This window comes from Helianthus annuus, chromosome 10 (assembly GCF_002127325.2).
Source record: "Helianthus annuus cultivar XRQ/B chromosome 10, HanXRQr2.0-SUNRISE, whole genome shotgun sequence".
NCBI lineage: Eukaryota > Viridiplantae > Streptophyta > Magnoliopsida > Asterales > Asteraceae > Helianthus > Helianthus annuus.
The window spans coordinates 67,390,339-67,408,164 of record NC_035442.2 but is presented as its reverse complement, the minus strand read 5'-3'; positions in this window follow the sequence as shown (position 1 = coordinate 67,408,164).

Below are 17,826 nucleotides of genomic sequence, written 5' to 3'. Positions count from 1 at the left end.
TTCAGCACCGTAGCACACACATGCATACCTTACAACTATGAACCGCTCTGGCCTATATATAGAGTTTCTGGGTCGCTCCTATGACATGCCTAATGAGCGATCCAGACCACTTGCACTATAAGCGATCCAGGCAACTGACAAATAAGCGGTCCACATATAAACATTGACACATAAGCGATCCTAAGCCTATTTTACACAACATTTACATTTTGACCCCCTATTGACCAATATTGACTTCAGACTTTTTGTAGACGCAGTCAACAGACATTCTTGTTGGACCGTTCTATGACCCGAAAAGTCAGTCAAGGTAGTTCATCTTCACATACGAAGGCGGAATCAACGTAAATGAAGTTACAACAGCTTATCCTTTCAATTCCTTATCTTTCTATTGCTTTCTGATGAAAATTTGGCAGAGTTTCAGCACCGTAGCACACACATACATACCTTACAACTATGAACCGCTCTGGCCTATATATAGAGTTTCTGGGTCGCTCCCATGACATGCCTAATGAGCGATCCAGACCACTTGCACTATAAGCGATCCAGGCAACTGACAAATAAGCGGTCCACATATAAACATTGACACATAAGCGATCCTAAGCCTATTTTACACAACATTTACATTTTGACCCCCTATTGACCAATATTGACTTCAGACTTTTTGTAGACGCAGTCAACAGACATTCCGTGTATCAACAGACTCCCCCTTGGATGTTGACGTAGTCTTTTAGCATCTTCAGATCCGTAGTCTTTAGTCTTTGTCTTTTCACCAACTCTGAGTATCTTCACAAGCATTCTTCACAGGTTTCAGCATCACCTTGCTCTAACTTCAACTTCCCAATAGTTGTTGATCCATACTCCCCCCTTTCACAGACTCCCCCTCTCAGTATGCTGGAATCTTGAGATATCTGGTTAGACTTTGACAATTTGCCTCCGTTGGGAAATAAAGTCTCCAAACCTGTTACTCAACCAATAACATTACAATCTATCTTTTCAGTTAATAAACACTAACTCAAACAGTTTTAGAAATCCACTCAAGTTTTCAAGTTCAAGTTAATGACCCTGAATACTTGATTAATCTACCAAGTTCAATTTAATGACCCTGGTTGACCTGTTGACGAAACAAACTGATTTAGTAAAACAATTTTCCAATTTTCTTTCTGAAAATAACAAGTATCAACTTAATGAACTTGTTTGTGACTTTGAAAACAAACATATTTCCAACAATGTAAGCTCTCCTCGATCTTCAGTTCAGAATCTCCTGCATCTGCTTCATCTTGCTAGAATCCGACAATCAACTTTCCACTCTGGTTTGTCTAAAATAAAGCAGAAATAAAATCTTTTTGGATTTTAAAATAATCTGAACTAAGAAATGAAATAACAGGAAACTTAAATTGCAGAAAATAAACTATTTACAAGTTTGTTTTTGGTGAGCGTGTCAGGGAATCATATCAGCTTTTCAGACAGATTACAAGTACCTTTAAGCTACATTACATACTCAGACTTAAACAATTCACCTCAATTGTCGATATACTGATCCATCTTAAATTCTCATACAAACTTCAATCTATTCAGGATACTGTTTAAGTGTTTTAATAACATAGATCAATTCATGTGTCCCACCTATTGAATATACTCCCGTATCCAGAATCCCAATATTCAGTCTTACAGGCAAGAATACTACAATGATGTCTGTACATAAATTAGGGGTTAAATGCGAGAACTGAGGGATCTCAGGTCAGAACTTCCGTTCAGCAGAGAGATATCAGTTTCGACTTTGCAGTGTGTTCCCTTTAGAGAATCTTTTAGCTACAACAGATGATTATCAATTTTATTGTCTAATCAATCTGAGGGCTATAATGCTATGTTTCAAGCATTTCAGGCAAAGCATTATCCAAGGACTAGGTCAGAACTTCCGTTCAGCAGAAGTCCCGGAATAATACCCCAGACATCATAGAGTACAATCGCCTAGTATATCAGAATACGAGACCTTTCAAACGAGATTTCAGGGGTTACCTATATATCCAAGTAGTGTTCCCCACAAATTTCACAAGTTAGAAATTTTAGGTTTATATCCCGAATAAATTTACTAAATGTACGAAAACCTATCGACACATCATTAGTGAGACTGTTTAACTCATTTTGTCTTTCCAAATCTTTAGCATACTGTAACTGTGACAACCCTCACTAAACCAGGTATCCGTACGACTTAATTAACTATTAATTATTGCTTAATTACTGTGCTTGACTGAGATTACTGATGAACTGCTACTTGACTGTTGATACTTGTACATATCTGCATCATACTTTGATTTCCGTCACTACATTATTTACTTACTGAACTTTAGTGACAAACATGATGCACAAAAGCACAGTAGCACTTGAACGGATAACCTATTTGACATGCTGATATAGCCAGCATCAGGCAGACACTGCCTCTAAAGGCCTGAATGAGCCGGAATTGTTTTACTACACCCATAGTGTGTGTAGGGATACAAGGGTTGTATAATTGCGTCTCTAGGAATAAGATACAGAGATTGGATGTGCCTAAAACGTACTCTAAGCACAAAACACAGCACTTTTATCAACACACTAGCTTCTAGCTAATTAATAAAGTGCCAAAACATGGGGAAATATTCCTGACACTTTGCAGAATAAATTGTGTCGCTAAAAATATTAATTACGACGCTTAAAGGATTACTTAAGCACTTTAACGGATTACCATCCGACCGAACAACCGGACTATACCCGGAACATAAAAATATTGCCAGAAATATTATTGGTATTTTTCTGAGCCAGTTAGGGTCCCTGATTACCCTAACACCCACCTTATAACGCAATAAACAACTAACGAGGTTAGACCCTAAAGTAACCAACTTAACTTAACTGAACCGTAACGGAACGGTTGAAAACGAACCGGGTGGCCCCACCACCCTAACTATTCGGCCAACTAGAGAGTACATGAGGGTACAATCTTTATTATTTTATATTAGATTACGCGAGGAACGAGGCACATTTCTCTATAAATACCCTCCACTCTCTCTCACACATGACACACACACACAAGAAAATCTCTCTCTCTCCCTTGCTCCTCCCTCACGGCCGAACATAGCACCCCCCATCCATCCATTTTTCGGTTCAAGTCTTGCCATTCCAAGCTTGTACAAGTGTCGGTGATCGCATACAACGAAGCTCGGAACAAACGGAAGTTGAAGGACCTCTACCGTTAGCTTTTATCCACGCAGTTTTCGACTAGAATCTTCCCTAGCCCCGAGCTAGAGGTATAATGTTTAAAACTCATTTTTAGTCATGTCTAAAGTGGTTAAAAGGATTTTTGACGGTTGAATGTCGGTAACCCGCTTGATGAATCTAAAAAGTCTACTAAAATGCGTAAATCGTTGGATAAAAGCTCATAACGCGTGTAAATGTCGTAGTATTTGAATATGTTGATTAATATGGCCCGATCTATGATGTGGTGGCTCTCATCATCGTTTAACCCGACTTTGTTAAGATCCCGAATCTTGACATACACTTGTCTCTAGCAGTACAAGGGTTAAAAGGTGAAACTCCACCACACGGGAAACATGAACTTGTGTAAAAGTGTTCTAACATGAAAAATAGTATTTAAAACGAGCCGATCTACGTATGTACAAGTGGTATATTCGTAGGACCGGGTATTGAGAAAATCATGTTTTATAAAAGTTGGTTAACATGTTAACAAATATGATTTTCAAAGTCTACAAGTGTAGAAACACTTATAAAATGAAAGATCCGGCAAAATAACCATTTTTACAAAAATTGTCGGGAAGTTGTAAGAAGTGATTTGTTCCAAAAACGGGGTTTTTGCAAGACTAAGTTATTTTATGTATAGATCCACTAAATATAAAGTGATCTACAAAACGACTTTCGGAAAAATTACAAGTTCGCGTGATAATGCGATTTCACATTTTAATCTACAAATTTGAAGTGTTGAAACTTGTTGATTGTATTGGAAATTGATTGGTTGATTTAAAGGAAGTATTGAAATGATTTTGTAAAAGAAAATGATACGCTTGAAAGCGTGGCCACCTCCAGTTACAGGGGAAACTCTGGCGAAATTTTCCTAAAATCTAACACTTAGAATTATATACAAGTGTTAGACTACTTTGACATGTTTTCAAATATATTTCGCCACAACTTTATTTATAAATAATCGGAGGAGGGATTTTCACAAAGCTAAACGTGATAAATATTTATTCGATAAATATATTATTCACCACACTGTTTATGATTATTTTGTGAAAATATATAAATATTATTTTTAGAGTAAAAATAATATTTACAAACGTTGATGAACCCAAAATAATACAAACGCTTACACGACGAATATATAAGTTACAACGGTAATTATCATTACCACTTAATCGCCAAAACGCAACGTACGCTTTATTCGGAAATATTCATAAGTGCATGTGTTGTCAAAATATTAATTTGGGAAAGTAATATATGGAAAAGGAAATATATTGTTTTTGAGAAAAATAAATATATTTTGGAATTAGGAATAAAATATATTAAGTGGGACTTAATAAAATGATATAATTACACATGTATTAATTCCCCCATCCTTGGGAAGGAGAATACGTTATCAAGTAGACACACGGAGCGGTTGTCTAACCGTTTCCCAAAAATATAAACTAAGAAGCTAAAGCACGGCCATCCGTCTAATAGAGTTAGCACATGTAGGTCGTTGCGCAGCTTTCGGACATTTGGATTACTTGATATTGTGACGCACTCACGGTGAGTTCATGTCCCCCTTTTCTCATAACTGTTTTCAGTTTTATAAACTGCGGGGGTGAAATACATGTTACTATGATTATGAATATTTCTTACATGGTATGGTCAGCTAAGGAAGGAACTGTTAGGTTATGTGATTTGGGTAGGTGAAACCTTAAGAACATTAGTTCTCGTAGTACGATCGAGGGATACAAGTGATAGGCCTATTTGAGCATAACAAACCTCGCCCATGCGCCCGCAGATTGGACCATGTGGTGACCTTGTCTTAACACCACCCATGCGCCCGCAGGTTGGACCATGTGGTGACCTTATCGTAACACCACCCATGCGCCCGCAGGTTGGACCATGTGGTGACCTTGTCGTAATACCACCCATGCGCCCGCAGGTTGGACCATGTGGTGACTTTGTCCTATCCCCACCCATGCGCCCGCAGGTTGGACCATGCGGTACACATTAACTGATAGGCTTCCTCATTTGCTTTCATACCAGAGTTTACAAAAATATTCACACTTACAATGATTGTAAAGGTTTATTCGCGCGCACATACTAAACGCATGAACTCGCTCAACATTATTGTTGATTTTTCAACTTACATGTATTTCAGGGAATTAAAGGATCTGGCACGGTATGGCACGTTTTCCCGCTGCACTAGTTTCCGAGGTCATCCGGGGTTTAGGGAATGTGACTCTTTCCTGGACAAGTCACAGTCCTTAAACTGTGTTTATGTTTGTTTGGTTGTTGAACAAGATTATGGTTGTAGGGTGTATTCCCGTTACAACAATGGTATTGTATTTGGTTTTCAAAACTTAATGGATGATCCTGCATGTTTTTAATTCATATAGCTTTGTTATGATTAAGCTACGGTATTAAGAAGTCACACCAAATTAACCACGCTTCCGCAAAGCCAGGGTGTGACAGCTTGGTATCAGAGCTCTGATCATAGCGAACTAGGATTCTTTCTCGAGTCTAGACTATGATCACTAGGGCTCTCACGAAAACATTTTTACTGCATACCACTTAAGTCCAGATCCAAAACCTTTTTATAAACACATGTTGAGCACATTTTATTTATTTATTATTAGGCTCAGTCTTGGAGACTGAGGCTCGGTCTTGGAGGCCGAGGCTCGATCTTAGAGATCGAGGTAGATGGCTAGTGAGACTAGGAAGAGTAGGCTCAGTCATGAAGGCTGAGGCTCGGTCATGGAGGCCGAGGCTCGATCTAGGAGGTCGAGGTGGATGATAGAACAGTCTTAGAGACTGGGAGGAATTTGGCTAGTGGGACTAGGAATATCAGTCTGGGAGGCTGGGAGGCTAGTGGGACTAGGAGAATTATTTGATTGCTTATTGTTGACTTACATGTTTATATGAATATATGATTGATTATTATACGTATGTGTGTTTGTGGTACAAACGTCATGCCTTCATCATGTACTAGAAAGATGGACATTACGAATCCCATGGCCATAGTATCAGACGACATAGTTTCATCGGAGCACGAAGGGTACATCTCCGATACTACCGGCACAGACGATGACGACTATCAGCCCTTTTGCGCTGTCTGAAGTCGTAGCAGAGCCTACTGATGGCCATCTTGTTGGGAATTTGCCACTCGCGGTGATCCCTACTCCTGTGCCCCTTGCCGCTTATTCTGTTGTTGATATGCCCCCCGACGTGGCCTCTGATGACGATAACGAGCTACTAGTGGAGGACCCATTCAAGGGCGAGGCCCTATTGCTGCTGGTATCAACCTACTGCTTGCGGACGCTCCTGCAGGGGAGACTTATGCCCATTTCCCTGTTCCGGACCCATTTGAGTTCCTGACATCCGCATTTTCGCATATACAGGGAGTGCAGCACCATTCACACGACGCCGACCCTGATACGGCATCATCAGCTGCACCGTTTCCCGCACACAGCTTTGAGTTTGATCACAGTATTGAGGGTGATCCTGTTCTTCTATCTGGTTTTGATCCAGACCATGACCTTGAGTTCATACGCTTAGGCCAGCCCTTGGAGGATCCTGTAACCCCCTGTGATGGTTGATCCAGCTAATTTTGAGATGGGGTTTGTTGATCCGGAGCCAGCCATGGCCCCTGAGCCAGGCATCGCTCCTAACACCGCATTAGAGCATGACCCTGTTCATGCCAATGCACCTGCTGTTGCTCCTTGATTGATCATCTGCTTGGACGAGAGAAAATTTGGGGTAACTGTGCAAGACAATTTATTATTACGGGGGCCCACGTAATAACGACTTGTAGTGCACAGAAATCCTGGTGGACTCTGCGGGTCAAGCTAATGAAAACTAATGTGGCAGGAAATAACTCGAACACGAATGACCAAGGCGATGAAGCCTTGAGTTCATCCTATTTCAAGCAACAAGCCAAATTGGCAAGCCTATGTGAAGGCTCAGTAATTTATTTCCCCACCCATACATTGAGTATATTTATGTGTAAAATTGGGTGAGTACATGATGGCTTACGGTACTATGTATCTGATAAGACAATTGGAAAGTTGTCTAACCCACTTCATACCACTTCGGCAAAAGAGGATGCCACCCAGGCGTGACACAAACACCAGTACGTTGCAAAGGATGAAAGCCGAGCTGCAAAAACGCATCTCCCAGGCAATTGCACGACATAAAGCCCTTCGCTTTTAGCACAGCAATGGCACTAGTGGAAGTAACCTTCCAATTAGCTGCACCTGTGAGCAACTCCTGAACTGCAGGCCTTGAACTACGATGGAACAGGAGGCGCCACTGCTTTTGTTCGTTGGTCTGAAAAGATTGACTCCATTCTAAGAAAGACAAACTATTCGCCCCAAATGGAGTGATACCTTTACCTCAAGGTCATTACTAGACGGCACACTCTCATGGTGGGACCATCATATTCAGACCCTTGGTACAAATGCTGCCTATGCACGAGCTGGGACGAGCTCAAGGAAATGATTGAGAAGAAATGTTGTTCTAGGACTGGAATCCAGAAGCTTAAGGTGAAGTTCTGGAATTTGAATGGACGAACCAGAGATTTCTAAACATGTCCAGCGATCGCACGACTTGCCTAGGGTCGTCACCTACTAAGTCATTGATGTTGTATGATACAGTTGGATACCTGTAAACCTTACATTCTGGTCTCAAGTTGTGGCAATGCAATCAAAGTGATCTATTGATTATGTTCTATAACATGAGATGTTATTGATTTATTGATAACATGAGATGTTATGTGTTGATATTGCTGTATACCTACGCACATTTTACTCACTATGACCTGACCCGTACAATCATCATAGGAAGATGCCTCCAAGACAGGATGTACGCATACCCACCAATAAGGCGGAACTCCAGGGAATCATTGCTGCAGTCATCGCACAATACGAGGCCCATCACTCCGAGCGCAACGGAGGTACCTCAGGAAATAACCCACCCAACGGCTGCACCTACAAGCAGTTCTTAGGCTGCCAGCCTCTACATTTCGACGGCACTGGGGGTGCCGTAGCCTTCGTCCGCTGGATTGAGAAGACGGACACTGTTTTGCGTGCAAGCAAATGCGCCCCAAGAGACCAGGTCACGTACATTACCGGGCTGTTCCGAGATGAGGCTCTGTCATGGTGGAAGCTTCAGGTTCAGACAATGGGCGAGGCTGCTGCGTATGCTCTATCGTGGGACGAGCTGAAAGAGCTAATGCATAAAAAGTACTGTTCAAGAACAGAAAGCCAGAAGGTAGAAACTGAGTTCTGGAATTTGAAGATGGATGGTCCAAAAATAGCTGAGTATGTGGAGAAGTTCCAACTTCTATCGCGTATCGTTCCCTACATGGTAGATCCAGAGTTTAAAAGGATTGAGCGTTTCATTTGGGGATTGGCACCCCAAATCATGAGCATGGTAACAGCATCAAAGCCTGCAACAATCTCTGAGGCCATCAACCTAAGTGTAGCCCTGACAGAAGAAGCAATCAGGATGAACAAATTTTCAGCCTCTGAGGAGAGAAAGGAGACTCATGTAGAGTCATCTGGGGACAACAAGAGGAAGTTGGCGAATTTCAAACAGGGTACCCAGTCGAGTAGCGACGACAAGGCCAAAAAGAGAAAAGAGTACACGGGTATCCTACCAAAGTGCGACAACTGTCGACGTCCCCATAACGGGCGGTGTAGATATGGAAAGTGTGGTAACTGTGGTAAGGTGGGACATGTCAAGGAAACATGTCGGCAAGGAACTGAACATGGAAATAAAGGTCAAGATGGTAACGGAAATCGCGGAGGAAATAACAACGACGACAACTATCAAGGCAGGGATGGTAACGATCAAGGCTGTGGCCAAGCATGTTTTAATTGCGGTGATGTGGGGCATTTCAGGAAGTATTGCCCTAAGAACACTCAGGCACGTGGATGAAAGCTCAACAGCGGGGATAGAATCCAAGCGTGGATATCGGTACGTCTCACAATAGTCAAAGTGACGCTCTATTCGACAGTATTGTCAAATTCTAGCTTCAGAAAATATAGTTGTTTTAGTAGTAATTAACCTAGATACCCAGTTCTCGATAGAACAAGTCTATCGGAAGCTTCGACGTGATAATTGGGATGGACTGGTTGTCAAACAACCCGGCGGAAAGTGTCACCCGCACCCCGACGACGAACGGAGAAATGATTGTGATTCATGGAGCAGGATACGCTCCTACGGATTATCAGGCAGAGAAGACAGGAAAATTTTCGCGCAAAGGATGTGTTGCATTCTTGGCTCATGTCGTGGAAAGAGAAGCCGAAGAACCAAAACCCGAAGACATCCCTGTGGTTGGAGAATACCCCGAAGTCTTCCTCGAAGATTTGCCGGAATCGTCCCCTCCACAATAAATTCCAAGCACTGCACCCATAGTCAATGCATCGTAGCAACTTACGTTTTCGGAGATGCAAGGAATGGCAGAGAAGTTTTAGCTATGGGTAGAGAAGTAAGATAACAGACCAAAATTTTCTTTTTGGGTAACCCCATTACCACTCGTCAAAAAGAGGGATGATGGTTTTCAGATAAACATCATCTACCGGGAGCTGAACAAGTCGGCGATCAAGAATAGATACCCTCTGCCAAGAATTGATGATCTGTTTGATCAACTGCAAGGTTCAAGCTTTTACTCAAAGATCGACTTGCGATCTAGATGCCATCAGTTAAGGATACAAGAGGAAAGTATCCCGAAGACAGCCTTCAGAACTCGTTATGGACACTACGAGTTCCTTGTTACGCCGTTTGGTTTGACAACGCACCTGCAGTGTTTATGGACTTGATAAACAGAGTTGCAAGCCGTACTCGGACAAGTTCATGATTGTGTTATCAACGACATCTTGATTTATTCAAGAACAAAGGCTGAGCACGAACAGCATCTAAGAGCTATTTTGGAACTGCTAAAGAAAGAGCAGCTGTATGCCAAATCCTCTAAGTGCGAGTTTTGGCTACACGAAGTCCAATTCCTTGGGCACGTGGTAAATGGAGATCGAATCCACATGGATCCAACCAAGATCGAGGCGATCAAGGATTGGGAAACGCCAAAAACGCCAACCGAGATTCGGCAATTCCTGGGTTTGGCTGGCTATTATCGAAGGTTCATTGAGAACTTTTCAAAGATCGCCCAACCATTAACGCTCCTCACGCAGAAGGATAAGAAGTTTGATTGGGGAATCAAACAGGATGAAGCATTTCAAGTGCTGAAGGATAAGCTTTGCAACTCGCCAATCTTAGCTCTACCGGAAGGTATAGATGATTTTGTGGTATACTGCGACGCATCGCGTCAAGGATTGGGTTGTGTGTTGATGCAACGCCAAAAAGTTATCGCTTACGCATCACGCCAACTGAAGGTGCACGAAAAGAACTATACCACGCATGATTTGGAGCTAGGCGTAGTGGTTTTTTTTTTTTTTTTTACCTTAAAGATCTGGAGACACTACCTTTACGGTACAAAGTATACGATCTTCACAGATCACAAGAGCCTCTAGCATATATTCAACCAGAAGGAGTTGAATATGAGGCAAAGGCGATGGGTCGAGTTGTTGAACGATTATGACTGCGAGACTAATGATCATCCAGGGAAGGCGAATGTGGTCGCCGATGCCCTAAGTCGAAAAGAGAGGATCAAGCCCATAAGGGTTAGGGCTTTGGAGATGGTTATTCGAACCGACTTGCCTCTGTGCATTCGTGCCACGCAGAAGGAAGCTCTCAAAGAAAGAAACCTTGAAGAAGAGTATCTCCGTGGGATGGAGAAGTTATTAGAACCAAACAGGGAAGGAATGATGTGTTTTAAGGATTTGGGTTCCTCTGTTTGGTGGTTTAAGGAAGGTTATTTTCGATGAAGCTCACAGGTCGCGGTACTCTATCCACCCTGGAGCGGGTAAGATGTACCAAGATCTTAAAGGTTATTATTGGTGGCCTAGGATGAAAGGCGATGTGGCTGTTTATATGAGCAAATGTTTAACTTGCGCTAAGGTTAAAGCGGAATACCAGAAGCCTTCAGGACTTCTGCAACAACCAGAGGTTCCCAAGTGGAAGTGGGAACAAATCTCCATGGATTTTATTACAAAGTTGCCAAGAACGCCTAGAGGCCATGACACTATCTGGGTGGTAGTGGACCGATTAACGAAGTCAGCACACTTCTTACCTATCCGAGAAAAGCATAATACGAGCAAATTGGCCGAATTATACGTGCGAGAGATGGTTACACGCTATGGAGTACCTCTCTCGATTATCTCCGATAGAGATGGGAGATTCGTATCAAGGATATGGCAATCCTTCCAAGAAGCCTTTGGCTCAAAGATGAATATGAGCCCCGCTTTTCACCCGCAGACCGACGGTCAAAGCAAGCGGACGATTCAGACGTTAGAGGACATGCTGGGAGCATGGGTTATGGATTTGGGCGGTAGCTGGGATAAGCATTTGCCTCTGGTTGAGTTTTCAAACAACAACAGCTACCACACCAGTATTGGTGCCGCGCCTTTCGAAGCTTATATGGGCGCAAATGCAGATCACCGCTCTGTTGGTCTGACGCCGGTGATAGACAGTTGGTTGGTCCTGATGTAACCTAGGAAACCACAGAGAAGATTGCACAGATCCGAGATCGCATCAGAGCGGCTCGTGACCGTCAGAAAGCCTACGCGGATCGAAGCAGGAAACCTCTGGAGTTTGAGGTAGGAGATATAGTTCTGTTGAAGGTATCACCCTGGAAGGGTGTGGCACGCTTTGGGAAGCGTGGGAAGTTGAATCCGCGGTATAATGGTCCTTTCAGAGTTTTGGAAAGAATTGGGACCGTAGCACGCAAGCTGGACTTACCTGCTGAACTCTATTTGGTTCACGAAACATTTCATGTATCCAATCTGAAGAAAAGTCTAACTCAAGATACCATTGTCATTCCTACTGACGAAATTCATGTTGACGACACGCTCCACTTCGTTGAAGAACCTGTTGAGGTCACGGATTGTAAAGAGAATAAGACCTGCCGGAGCAGTGTCAAACTCGTCAAGGTTCGTTGGAATGCCAGACATGGTCCTGAATTCACCTGGGGGCGTGAGGACCGAATGAAAGAGAAATACCCCCACTTATTTCGTAAGAACCCTGCTTCTACAAGCAGAACTTAAATTTCGGGACGAAATTTCTTTAACAGGGGGAGAATGTGACAACCCTCACTAAACCAGGTATCCGTACGACTTAATTAACTATTAATTATTGCTTAATTACTGTGCTTGACTGAGATTACTGATGAACTGCTACTTGACTGTTGATACTTGTACATATCTGCATCATACTTTGATTTCCGTCACTACATTATTTACTTACTGAACTTTAGTGACAAACATGATGCACAAAAGCACAGTAGCACTTGAACGGATAACCTATTTGACATGCTGATATAGCCAGCATCAGGCAGACACTGCCTCTAAAGGCCTGAATGAGCCGGAATTGTTTTACTACACCCATAGTGTGTGTAGGGATACAAGGGTTGTATAATTGCGTCTCTAGGAATAAGATACAGAGATTGGATGTGCCTAAAACGTACTCTAAGCACAAAACACAGCACTTTTATCAACACACTAGCTTCTAGCTAATTAATAAAGTGCCAAAACATGGGGAAATATTCCTGACACTTTGCAGAATAAATTGTGTCGCTAAAAATATTAATTACGACGCTTAAAGGATTACTTAAGCACTTTAACGGATTACCATCCGACCGAACAACCGGACTATACCCGGAACATAAAAATATTGCCAGAAATATTATTGGTATTTTTCTGAGCCAGTTAGGGTCCCTGATTACCCTAACACCCACCTTATAACGCAATAAACAACTAACGAGGTTAGACCCTAAAGTAACCAACTTAACTTAACTGAACCGTAACGGAACGGTTGAAAACGAACCGGGTGGCCCCACCACCCTAACTATTCGGCCAACTAGAGAGTACATGAGGGTACAATCTTTATTATTTTATATTAGATTACGCGAGGAACGAGGCACATTTCTCTATAAATACCCTCCACTCTCTCTCACACATGACACACACACACAAGAAAATCTCTCTCTCTCCCTTGCTCCTCCCTCACGGCCGAACATAGCACCCCCCATCCATCCATTTTTCGGTTCAAGTCTTGCCATTCCAAGCTTGTACAAGTGTCGGTGATCGCATACAACGAAGCTCGGAACAAACGGAAGTTGAAGGACCTCTACCGTTAGCTTTTATCCACGCAGTTTTCGACTAGAATCTTCCCTAGCCCCGAGCTAGAGGTATAATGTTTAAAACTCATTTTTAGTCATGTCTAAAGTGGTTAAAAGGATTTTTGACGGTTGAATGTCGGTAACCCGCTTGATGAATCTAAAAAGTCTACTAAAATGCGTAAATCGTTGGATAAAAGCTCATAACGCGTGTAAATGTCGTAGTATTTGAATATGTTGATTAATATGGCCCGATCTATGATGTGGTGGCTCTCATCATCGTTTAACCCGACTTTGTTAAGATCCCGAATCTTGACATACACTTGTCTCTAGCAGTACAAGGGTTAAAAGGTGAAACTCCACCACACGGGAAACATGAACTTGTGTAAAAGTGTTCTAACATGAAAAATAGTATTTAAAACGAGCCGATCTACGTATGTACAAGTGGTATATTCGTAGGACCGGGTATTGAGAAAATCATGTTTTATAAAAGTTGGTTAACATGTTAACAAATATGATTTTCAAAGTCTACAAGTGTAGAAACACTTATAAAATGAAAGATCCGGCAAAATAACCATTTTTACAAAAATTGTCGGGAAGTTGTAAGAAGTGATTTGTTCCAAAAACGGGGTTTTTGCAAGACTAAGTTATTTTATGTATAGATCCACTAAATATAAAGTGATCTACAAAACGACTTTCGGAAAAATTACAAGTTCGCGTGATAATGCGATTTCACATTTTAATCTACAAATTTGAAGTGTTGAAACTTGTTGATTGTATTGGAAATTGATTGGTTGATTTAAAGGAAGTATTGAAATGATTTTGTAAAAGAAAATGATACGCTTGAAAGCGTGGCCACCTCCAGTTACAGGGGAAACTCTGGCGAAATTTTCCTAAAATCTAACACTTAGAATTATATACAAGTGTTAGACTACTTTGACATGTTTTCAAATATATTTCGCCACAACTTTATTTATAAATAATCGGAGGAGGGATTTTCACAAAGCTAAACGTGATAAATATTTATTCGATAAATATATTATTCACCACACTGTTTATGATTATTTTGTGAAAATATATAAATATTATTTTTAGAGTAAAAATAATATTTACAAACGTTGATGAACCCAAAATAATACAAACGCTTACACGACGAATATATAAGTTACAACGGTAATTATCATTACCACTTAATCGCCAAAACGTAACGTACGCTTTATTCGGAAATATTCATAAGTGCATGTGTTGTCAAAATATTAATTTGGGAAAGTAATATATGGAAAAGGAAATATATTGTTTTTGAGAAAAATAAATATATTTTGGAATTAGGAATAAAATATATTAAGTGGGACTTAATAAAATGATATAATTACACATGTATTAATTCCCCCATCCTTGGGAAGGAGAATACGTTATCAAGTAGACACACGGAGCGGTTGTCTAACCGTTTCCCAAAAATATAAACTAAGAAGCTAAAGCACGGCCATCCGTCTAATAGAGTTAGCACATGTAGGTCGTTGCGCAGCTTTCGGACATTTGGATTACTTGATATTGTGACGCACTCACGGTGAGTTCATGTCCCCCTTTTCTCATAACTGTTTTCAGTTTTATAAACTGCGGGGGTGAAATACATGTTACTATGATTATGAATATTTCTTACATGGTATGGTCAGCTAAGGAAGGAACTGTTAGGTTATGTGATTTGGGTAGGTGAAACCTTAAGAACATTAGTTCTCGTAGTACGATCGAGGGATACAAGTGATAGGCCTATTTGAGCATAACAAACCTCGCCCATGCGCCCGCAGATTGGACCATGTGGTGACCTTGTCTTAACACCACCCATGCGCCCGCAGGTTGGACCATGTGGTGACCTTATCGTAACACCACCCATGCGCCCGCAGGTTGGACCATGTGGTGACCTTGTCGTAATACCACCCATGCGCCCGCAGGTTGGACCATGTGGTGACTTTGTCCTATCCCCACCCATGCGCCCGCAGGTTGGACCATGCGGTACACATTAACTGATAGGCTTCCTCATTTGCTTTCATACCAGAGTTTACAAAAATATTCACACTTACAATGATTGTAAAGGTTTATTCGCGCGCACATACTAAACGCATGAACTCGCTCAACATTATTGTTGATTTTTCAACTTACATGTATTTCAGGGAATTAAAGGATCTGGCACGGTATGGCACGTTTTCCCGCTGCACTAGTTTCCGAGGTCATCCGGGGTTTAGGGAATGTGACTCTTTCCTGGACAAGTCACAGTCCTTAAACTGTGTTTATGTTTGTTTGGTTGTTGAACAAGATTATGGTTGTAGGGTGTATTCCCGTTACAACAATGGTATTGTATTTGGTTTTCAAAACTTAATGGATGATCCTGCATGTTTTTAATTCATATAGCTTTGTTATGATTAAGCTACGGTATTAAGAAGTCACACCAAATTAACCACGCTTCCGCAAAGCCAGGGTGTGACAGTAACTGTCTAGCTGATGTACTATCATTTTCCCTATATACACAAGCTCTTTTTCAATTTTATCATGTTTTTGTATTTTTGCATTTTTTACTGTTTTTGTATTTTTCTTGAAAATAAACTATGTACAACTACAACTATCTATCTCCCCCTAAATACCAAAACACGTAAAAAACCGACAAACCATCGCAGATTGTTTCTCATCTTCATCCGCAACAGTACTCTCATCAACGCTCACAACCCCATCTGACATCGAAAGCAATTTCATACCATTAAGTTTTAACAAATATTGAAACCGATTTTATCAAAAGCTTTGGTATGCAAATCAGCTTTTTGTTCGTCAGTGTGGATTTTCTCAATTCGTATCAACTTTTTCTCGAAGCAATCGCGAATAAAGTGATGACGAATCTCGATATGTTTAGTTTTAGCGTGATGTACTGGATTTTTAGTTATATTAATTGCGGCCTCATTATCAACAAACAGAGGTGTGTTAAGAAACTGCAAACCGTAGTCGCGCATCTGTTGCTGTATCCACAGGAGCTGAGAGCAGCAACTGCTAGCAGAAACATACTCCGCTTCACATGTAGATAGCGCCACAGATGTTTGTTTCTTACACTGCCAAGTAACCAATCTCGAACCAAAGAACTGGCATCCTACAGTTGTTGATTTCGCGTTGATTTGCAGCATCCGAAATCTGAATCGGAAAACCCCGATTGAAAATCGCCTTTTCTAGGATACCATAACCCCAATGACGGAGTACCTTTCAGATAACGTAATACCTCTTACAATAATCAGTGCGATTCTCTCGGTTAGACTGAAATCTTCTGCGAGGCACGTTGGGTACATGATGTCAGACGTGAGCAGTTAGGTACATCAAAGAAAACCTATCATGGATCGATAAAGTGTCTCATCAAACCCTGTCCTTCCGGTGAGATCTGGTGAACCCATGATTAGTCGCATGGGGTAGCAGCTGGAGTAGAACTTGACATTCCAAATTTCTCCAGAAATCATGCACGTACTTCGTGATGAATGAAAATTCCTCAGGAAGTTGTTCAACTTGTAATCCCAAAAGATTCATCTCCCCCATATGACATTCAAATTTCTGCTTCATCGAGGCCTATTGAGCATAACAAACCTCGCCCATGCGCCCGCCAGATTGGACCATGTCGGTGAACGCTTGTCCTTAACACCACCCATGCGCCCGCAGGGTTGGACCATGTGGTGACCTTATCGTAACACCACCCATGCGCCCGCAGGTTGGACCATGTGGTGACCTTGTCGTAATACCACCATTGCGCCCGCAGGTTGGACCATGTGGTGACTTTGTCCTATCCCCACCCATGCGCCCGCAGGTTGGACCATGCGGTACACATTAACTGATAGGCTTCCTCATTTGCTTTCATACCAGAGTTTACAAAAATATTCACACTTACAATGATTGTAAAGGTTTATTCGCGCGCACATACTAAACGCATGAACTCGCTCAACATTATTGTTGATTTTTCAACTTACATGTATTTCAGGGAATTAAAGGATCTGGCACGGTATGGCACGTTTTCCCGCTGCACTAGTTTCCGAGGTCATCCGGGGTTTAGGGAATGTGACTCTTTCCTGGACAAGTCACAGTCCTTAAACTGTGTTTATGTTTGTTTGGTTGTTGAACAAGATTATGGTTGTAGGGTGTATTCCCGTTACAACAATGGTATTGTATTTGGTTTTCAAAACTTAATGGATGATCCTGCATGTTTTTAATTCATATAGCTTTGTTATGATTAAGCTACGGTATTAAGAAGTCACACCAAATTAACCACGCTTCCGCAAAGCCAGGGTGTGACAGTAACTGTCTAGCTGATGTACTATCATTTTCCCTATATACACAAGCTCTTTTTCAATTTTATCATG